This window comes from Aquarana catesbeiana, linkage group LG05 (genome assembly GCF_042186555.1).
Source record: "Aquarana catesbeiana isolate 2022-GZ linkage group LG05, ASM4218655v1, whole genome shotgun sequence".
NCBI lineage: Eukaryota > Metazoa > Chordata > Amphibia > Anura > Ranidae > Aquarana > Aquarana catesbeiana.
This window is the reverse complement of record NC_133328.1, coordinates 649,195,008-649,203,622: the sequence shown is the minus strand read 5'-3', so window position 1 is coordinate 649,203,622 and position 8,615 is coordinate 649,195,008.

The window sequence follows — 8,615 nt, the reverse complement described above, 5'->3', positions numbered from 1 at the left end:
ATCGATCTCCACAGTTTAATTTTAAAGTGGTATCCAATTTCAGAGAGGCACTGAGTGCACAGCAGGAAGACTTCAGTTTCTTACGTATGGTCGAGTTACTTACAGTGTACTAGGTCAAAAGAGGAAAGTGTACAATCTTTTCATTTAGCCATCAGGCCCTCAAGAGTCCTCCAGTCTTGGGTTACCAGGGTGATTAGATTGGCATGCAGGAAGTACGCTTTTCTGCTCTGAAACAATTGCAAGCCTATTTGGCTAGAGGGGTGGCAGCCTTTTGGGGCAGTTATGCCAGGATTGCTTGGAAGATATAGGTAAGGGCCAGCTTGAAGGTCTGGTGTGGTCTTCATTCAACCTTACAAACTAAATATGTGGCCAGCAAGTTGGGGACAAGAGAGATCAATTCTTTCTGGCTTTAGCAGCTTTTCTTTGATTGTCGGTATCTCTTTTCATTTGTTCTCTCCCACCCTATATTGGCTTTGGTATATCCCGTTATGTGCCGACGGGAGGATGGGCCAGGAAAGTGGAAAATTGTTATCACTTACCGTAATTTTCCTTTCCTGGCCCATCCTCACGTCAGCACAGGACTCCCTCCATAGTGGCCGGACGCAGGCTAAGTTATCGAACATCTTAGTTATCTTTTATATTCAGCTTGGAACATGTGGTCATTGGGGGGCTCCAAAGGAGGTGTTAACCCGTTATGTGCCGACGTGAGGATGGGCCAGGAAAGGAAAATTACGGTAAGTGATAACAATTTTCTATTATGTGTTGACATATCCGGATTTAATCCTTTTTTATCTCTTTTTTTTTTTTCTCCACCAGCCAACCACAGAACTGAAAATCACAGCGGCTCCCCTGCACCCCCGCCCCAATACTAATAAGAAGCCCGGACACCCGGCCCAAGAAAGGTAAGAAACCCACCTCTGATCATCATTTGTGTTTACCTAGAGAGAAGGGAAAAGACGAGTTCCCACTGCTGATCCCGGAAGCATGGCTGCTCCACCTGCGGGGCCCTTCGGCTGTTGCGGAACTACAAGCCCCATCATGCCTCAGCCAACGGGAGTCATGCTTGTAACTGTCAGCCCTGCAATGCCTCATGGGACAGGCTGCCAATGCGTTTAAAGTGATACTAAGGCTCCGTTCACATGAGCGCGCCTCCAAAAATCGCACGATTTCCAGTACTACTTTGGAGCACGACTTTGACCCCCCCCCCCGACTTTACATTCTATGGATCCAAGTCACATCAGAGTAGGCACCAATTCAAAGTCGCCGCGACTTTAAGTCACACAGATTTGAACGGGTCCCATTGGAAAAGAATGAGGTGCGATTTATCGTGTAACTTTGGAAAAAATCGCACAAGTGTGAATGGAGCCTTAAGGTTCTGATTTTTTTTTCTTTTAATAACAAACATGTCTTACTTACCTGCTGTGCAGTTGTTTTGCACAAAGCAGCCCCAATCCTCTTCTTGGGGGAAGAGAAAGTGGGACTTTAAGGGGAAAATAAATGATAAACATTAACTTATAAAAATACAAAGTTTATACATTAAAAACATTAGGTGCAAAACATCACCAGGGTTATCCATAAAACAGTACCAGGGCTCATATAGAGCTGGCAAGTGGCGTGATAATTTCTTCTCGTTATATCCAACGCGTTTCGGGAGTAGAGAATTTATTCCTTCTTCAACAGACATTTGACAGAGAAGCATTCTGTGCGTGAAGGTAAAAAAAACCTTCTGTGTGCAGCTTCCTCCTCCGCTCCCCTAATACTTACCTGAGCCTCATCGCGATCCAGCGATGTTAGATATATATAGTTACATAGTAGGTGAGGTTGAAAAAAGACACAAGTCTCCATCAAGTCCAACCTATGTGTGTGATTATGTGTCAGTATTACATTGTATATCCCTGTATATTGCGGTCATTCAGGTGATTATCTAATAGTTTCTTGAAACTATCGATGCTCCCCGCTGAGACCACCGCCTGTGGAAGGGAATTCCACATCCTCTTACAGTAAGGAACCCTCTACGTAGTTTAAGGTTAAACCTCTTTTCTTCTAATTTTAGTGAGTGGCCACAAGTCTTGTTAAATTCCCTTCTGCGAAAAAGTTTTCTCCCTATTGTGGGGTCACCAGTCCGGTATTTATATATTGTGGGGTCACCGGTTTGGTATTTGTATATTGAAATCATATCCACTCTCAAGCGTCTCTTCTCCAGAGAGAATAAGTTCAGTGCTCACAACCTTTCCTCATAACTAAGATCTTCCAGACCCTTTATTAGCTTTGTTGCCCTTCTTTGTACTCGCTCCATTTCCAGTACATCCCTCCTGAGGACTGGTGCCCAGAACTGGACAGCATACTCCAGGTGCGGCTGGACCAGAGTCTTGTAGAGCGGGAGAATTATCATTTTATCTTTGGAGTTGATCCCCCTTTTTAATGCCAATATTCTGTTTGCTTTGTTAGCAGCAGCTTGGCATTGCATGTCATTGCTGAGCCTATCATCTACTAGGACCCCCAGGTCCTTTTCCATCCTAGATCCCCCCAGAGGTTCTCCCCCCAGTGTATAGATTGCATTCAGATTTTTGCCACTCAAATGCATTATTTTACATTTTTCTACATTGAACCTCATTTGCCATGTAGTTGCCCCTCCCCCATTCATTTGTTCAAATCTTTTAGCAAGATTTCCACATCCTGCAGAGAAGTTATTGACCTGCTTAGCTTAGTATTGTCTGCAAATACAGAGATTGAACTGTTTATCCCATCCTCCAGATCGTTTATGAACAAATTAAATAGGATTGGTCCCAGCACAGAACCCTGGGGGACCCCACTACCCACCCCTGACCATTCTGAGTACCCCCCATTTATCACCACCCTCTGAACTCGCCCTTGTAGCCAGTTTTCAATCCATGTACTCACCCTATGGTCCATGCCAACGGACCTTATTTTGTACAGTAAACGTTTATGGGGAACTGTGTCAAATGCTTTTGCAAAATCCAGATACACCACGTCTACGGGCCTTCCTTTATCTAGATGGCAACTCACCTCCTCATAGAAGGTTAGTAGATTGGTTTGGCAAGAACGATTCTTCATGAATCCATGCCGATTACTGCTAATGATATCATTCTTATTACTAAAATCTTGTATATAGTCCCTTATCATCCCCTCCAAGAGTTTACATACTATTGATGTTAGGCTAACTGGTCTGTAATTCCCAGGGATGTATTTTGGGCCCTTTTTAAATATTGGTGCTACATTGGCTTTTCTCCAATCAGCTGGTACCATTCCAGTCAGTAGACGGTCAGTAAAAATTAGGAACAATCGCCTGGCAATTACTTTACTGAGTTCCAGTCCCGGTGCATCCATAAAAGGCGCAGGAGCGCCGTTCCCCCTCTCCTGCACCGCACTAATAACCATAGATTCATGCATTACATGAATCTATCTATGGTCACTGCTGACACCCCCTATTCAGGTGCCTGGCCCATTTTCGGGCACCGGGCATCTGAATTACACTGATGGGGTGTTTTTTGGACACACCTGATTAGAGCCATAGGCTCTAATAGGTGCCCAAAAATGTAAACAGCGGGCGCAATGCTGTGCGTTCTCTGTTCACTCAGCTGTGTGTTAGCAAAGCGAAGGAATTCGCTTGCTAACACTGAATCCGCCTCTCAGCCAATCAGGTGGCCGGGTCTGTTACCGGTCACCTGATTGGTTGAAACGTCAGGCGCTGTGATTAGACACCTGGGAGAGGACAGAAGAAGACGTGGAGGATGTTCAGGAGACCGCCGCTGACCCGCTCCGAGACAGGTAAGTTCCGGGCAGCATCTGATGGGGCACACTGGCGGCATCTGATGGGGCACAATAGTGGCAAATGATGGCCACACTGGCAAAAATTGATGGGCACATTGTCAGCAATTGATGGGCACAGTGGCTGCGTTTGATGGGCACAGTGGCAGCGTTTGATGGGCACAGTGGCAGCGTTTGATGGGCACAGTGGCTGCGTTTGATGGGCACAGTGGCTGCGTTTGATGGGCACAGTGGCTGCGTTTGATGGCACAGTAGCTGCAATTGATGTTTTGTTTGTTTTTTCAGTTTGTTTGCACCCCCCAAAAATTTTGAGCACCAGCCACCAATGCTGAGTTCCCTAAGTACCCTCGGATGCAAACCATCTGGTCCCGGTGATTTATTAATGTTAAGTTTCTCAAGTCTAATTTTAATTCTGTCCTCTGTTAACCATGGAGGTGCTTCCTGTGATGTGTCCTGAGGATAAACACTGCAGTTTTGGTTACTGAAGATGATGTGCACGAGAGCAGCAGCTCTCCTGGGACTTTCCCACCTCATTGGCTCCTGCTGCTGTCAATCACATCCAGTAAAGAGAGAGCAGGGGGGTGGGGCTGAGCCATGCTCTGTGTGTCTTACAGATAGCCAGAGGTGGCTCGGGAGTGAGCATGCACAGGTGCCCCCAGAACAAGCGACTTCCTCAGGGGGGGGCACTCAGCAGAGGGGAGGGACCAGGAACACCGGTGGGAGGCCCAAGAAGAGGAGGATTAAAGACAATAAACCACCATGACCAGGGCTCATATAGAGTAAGTGGCGTGATAATTTCTTCTCCATATGACTGACGCGTTTCAAGGTAGAGAATTTATCCCTTCTTCAGGGACATTTGACAGAGAAGATCAAGAATTAAATAATAAAGGTAAAAAAAAAAAAACTTCACGTGACTTCATCAGAGGGTTATCCTCTGATGAAGTCACATGACGTGACGATACGCGTCAGGATTGGAGCACGGGATACTGTCACAGACTGACGGCAGGAGACGAGCTCGGCGCTCGTGGATGATCTTAACCGCAGCCTATTGCTAAATGTAAGTTTATCACGTTGTTTTTAAACCTAATAAAATTTACTTTTATACGGGATTACGCTATGTGCACTTTCTCCCTACACTCCACATATACTTACCCCACTTGACGAGCATTGAGGAACAGGGACGGATTGAAGACACCCATTGAGGCATACGAACTCGGCGTTCGTGGATTGATGCCCACACTCATTTTTTAAAAAGTGAGTGCACCCTCCTTCTGTGTCTTGCCTCCCTTCCACTCTGGTCGTCACAAAGTTACACTATATATTGTCTGTTTATGTCTTTTTATATACCATCCTGCATATCCACCATCGGAATCGCCTGAATAACTGGATGAGATATCTATGCCTGCCAGTGGTTTGCATTTAAACACAAGCTGTATACCTTCCAGCAGTAAGGTGAGCTGCTTGCGAACACAGAGGTGTCCCCACTGAAGATTTCCCCCCCTGTGTTTTGGAACTGTTTATAATTTGGGAATTTTGTACTATTTGATGGTGGGACTGTCATCTATTCATCCATTTGGATTTGTCACTATCAGCTTGCTGAGTTGTCACCTATGTGCTAGTTTGATACTAGCCCTCATGCACTTGGACTATTTTTTGAGATATTATTTTATTAATATTTTTTTGAGTGGTTTATCATTGCTATTTACACTTATTTTGCCACTTATTTTAATCATTTATTTATGTTAGCACCTTTGTTTTTTCAGTGTATTTGTATTTAGTGCTTGTGTGGCCGCACTTATTTTTGCTCACCTCTCTATGCATCTTACTTAGCCACTTCCACTTCCCTTTTCCCTCTTGTCGCAGCGCAACTACCACTCACTTTTACTTATGCAATTTTGTCTGTTTGGATCAGTCACATAGGTGTTGCAGCAGTGTCCCTTAGCATAGGTCTGTCTGACAGCGCAGGAGTTCTTTTATTTCTCATCTCACAAAAGTAAGTACACCCCTCAGTGACATTTGTGTAAATCTTTTCTTCTATCTTTTCATGTGACAACACTGAAGAAATGACACTTGTCTACAATGTAAAGTAGTGAGTGTACAGCTTGTATAACAGTGTAAATTTGCTGTCCCCTCAAAATAACTCAACACACAGCCATTAATGTCTAAACTGCTGGCAACAAAAGTCAGTACACCCCTAAGTGAAAATCTCCAAATTGGGGCCCAAAGTGTCAATATTTTGTGTGGCCTCCATTATTTTCCAGCACTGCCTTAACCCTCTTGGGCATGGAGGTCACCAGATCTTCACAGGTTGTCACTGGAGTCCTCTTCCCCTCCTCCATGATGACATCACAGAGCTGGTGGATGTTAGAGACCTTGCGCTCCTCCACCTTCCATTTGAGGATGTCCCACAGATGATCAATAGGGTTTAGGTCTGGAGACATGCTTGGCCAGTCCATCACCTTTACCCTCAGCTTCTTTAGCAAGGCATTGGTGGTCTTGGAGGTGTGTTTGGGGTGGTTATCATGTTGGAATACTGCCCTGCGGTCCAGTCTCTGAAGGGAGGGGATCATGCTCTGCTTCAGTATGTCACAGTACATGTTGGCATTCATGGTTCCCTCAATGAATGCCAACAATGATCAATTATTACATGAGATCTCTCCATAAAGAGGACCTGTCACCCCTTATTTCTATTACATGATCTCTCCATAAAGAGGACCTGTCACCCCTTATTTCTATTACAAGAGATCTCTCCATAAAGAGGACCTGTCATCTCTTATTTCTATTACATGATCTCTCCATAAAGAGGACCTGTCACCCCTTATTTCTATTACATGATCTCCCCATAAAGAGGACCTGTCACCCCTTATTTCTATTACATGATCTCTCCATAAAGAGGACCTGTCACCCCTTATTTCTATTACATGAGATCTCCATAAAGAGGACCTGTCATCTCTTATTTCTATTACATGATCTCTCCATAAAGAGGACCTGCCATCTATTATTTTTTTATTATAAGGGATGTTTACATTCCTTGTAATAGGAATAAAACTGATTAAAGAAAAAAAAAATCAAAAGGGACAGTGTAAAAATAAAATATATAAGAAATACAATAAAGAATATAAAATAATTTGATATAAAAATAAAGACATTAAAAAAAATGTAAGCGCCTCCATGCTCGTGTGCAGAAATTAACGCATAAAAGCGATGAAAAAAAAATAAAGGAACAGTGAAAAAATAAAGAGTAAAATAAATAAGAAAAAAAATTAAATTAAAGGCCCCATCCCAGAAGTGACCGCATACGGCGCTCACACCACACATGTGAGGTATCACCGCGATCGTTAGAGCGAGAGCGATAATTCTAGCACTAGACCTCCTCTGTAACTCCAAACTGGTATCCTGTAAAAAATGTAGTGGAGATTTTTTTAAGTACCGTAGTTATAAAGAGTGACATGTTAGGTATCCATTTACTCGGTTTAACGACATCTATTATATTTTGTCAAAAAAATCGGGTTACATATTGTGTTTGTGTGCAATAAAATTCATTAAGGTGTTGTTTTCCCCCCAAAAAATATAAAAATAAAACGCTGCGCAAATAACGTGTGACATTAAAAATAAAAATCACAATTTTTTTTATTTAAAAATCGCCATTTTATTCTCTAGGGTCTCTGCTAAAAAATATATATATATTTAGGGGTTCTGAGTAATTTTCTAGCAAAAAATAGTGATGTTTACAAAAAGTGTTAGTAAAGGCCTGGGGGGAGGGGGGATCTATTTCTAGGAGTCCATTGGGGGACGCAGGTGTTCACAAACAGGTAGGTTATGCTGACCACCCATCCATAATGGGGGGGTTCTTTGTCTGTATTGCCCAGCATCACCCAGACATATCCTTCCTTTTTATTTTGTAGTTGATGATGACAGTCTGGTCTCTCTGCTGGCAGCACAGACAGTTTTTATTGTCAGATCCATCCAGGAACGGTAACCCCCTAGTGGTCACAGCACTCCTTTTCTTTCAGTCCTTTGAGAAGGACGCAGGTTCCCCCCTCCCCCCCCCCGAGATTTTGACCACCTAACCTTCCCGGCCCTTTTCTGGCACTTTTTGTTTACATATAAACAGTTTTGAGGGTTTTTTTTGCAACAAAATTTTCTTTTTAAAGACTCTTCTAATTAGTCAGTTACATAGTTAGCCCATTTAAAAAAAAAAGACACAAATCCATCCAGTCCAACCAATAAAAGTGACACTGGAGGCTCACACACACACACTATGAGAAAATCGTATGATCGTTCCTCAGAGGGAAATGTTCATCTGATTCTCTTATGGTGTGCGAGACGTAAATATCACTAGAAGAATGAAATGTCGATGAATTGTCAGAATAAATACATACAAAATAAAAACACAAAATAACAAAAAGAAAAATACTAATGTGTATTGGGGGGGGGGGGTGTATACATTATGGGGGGAGGGGTGTATACGGAGTAATATTGTATATATGGGGAGGTGTATATTGGGGTGATCAGTGGGGTGTGTGCGTATATATTATGAAGGGTGTAGGGCACAGAGACAGGCAGAGCGTGGGGCGCAGGGCACAGAGACAGGCAGAGCGTGGGGTGCAGGGCACAGAGACAGGCAGAGCGTGGGGCGCAGGGCACAGAGACAGGCAGAGCGTGGGGCGAGAGGGCACAGAGACAGGCAGAGCGTGGGGCGAGAGGGCACAGAGACAGGCAGAGCGTGGGGCGAGAGGGCACAGAGACAGGCAGAGCGTGGAAAGCAAGGGAACAGAGACAGGCAGAGCGTGGAGCGCAGGGTACAGAGACAGGCAGAGCGTGGA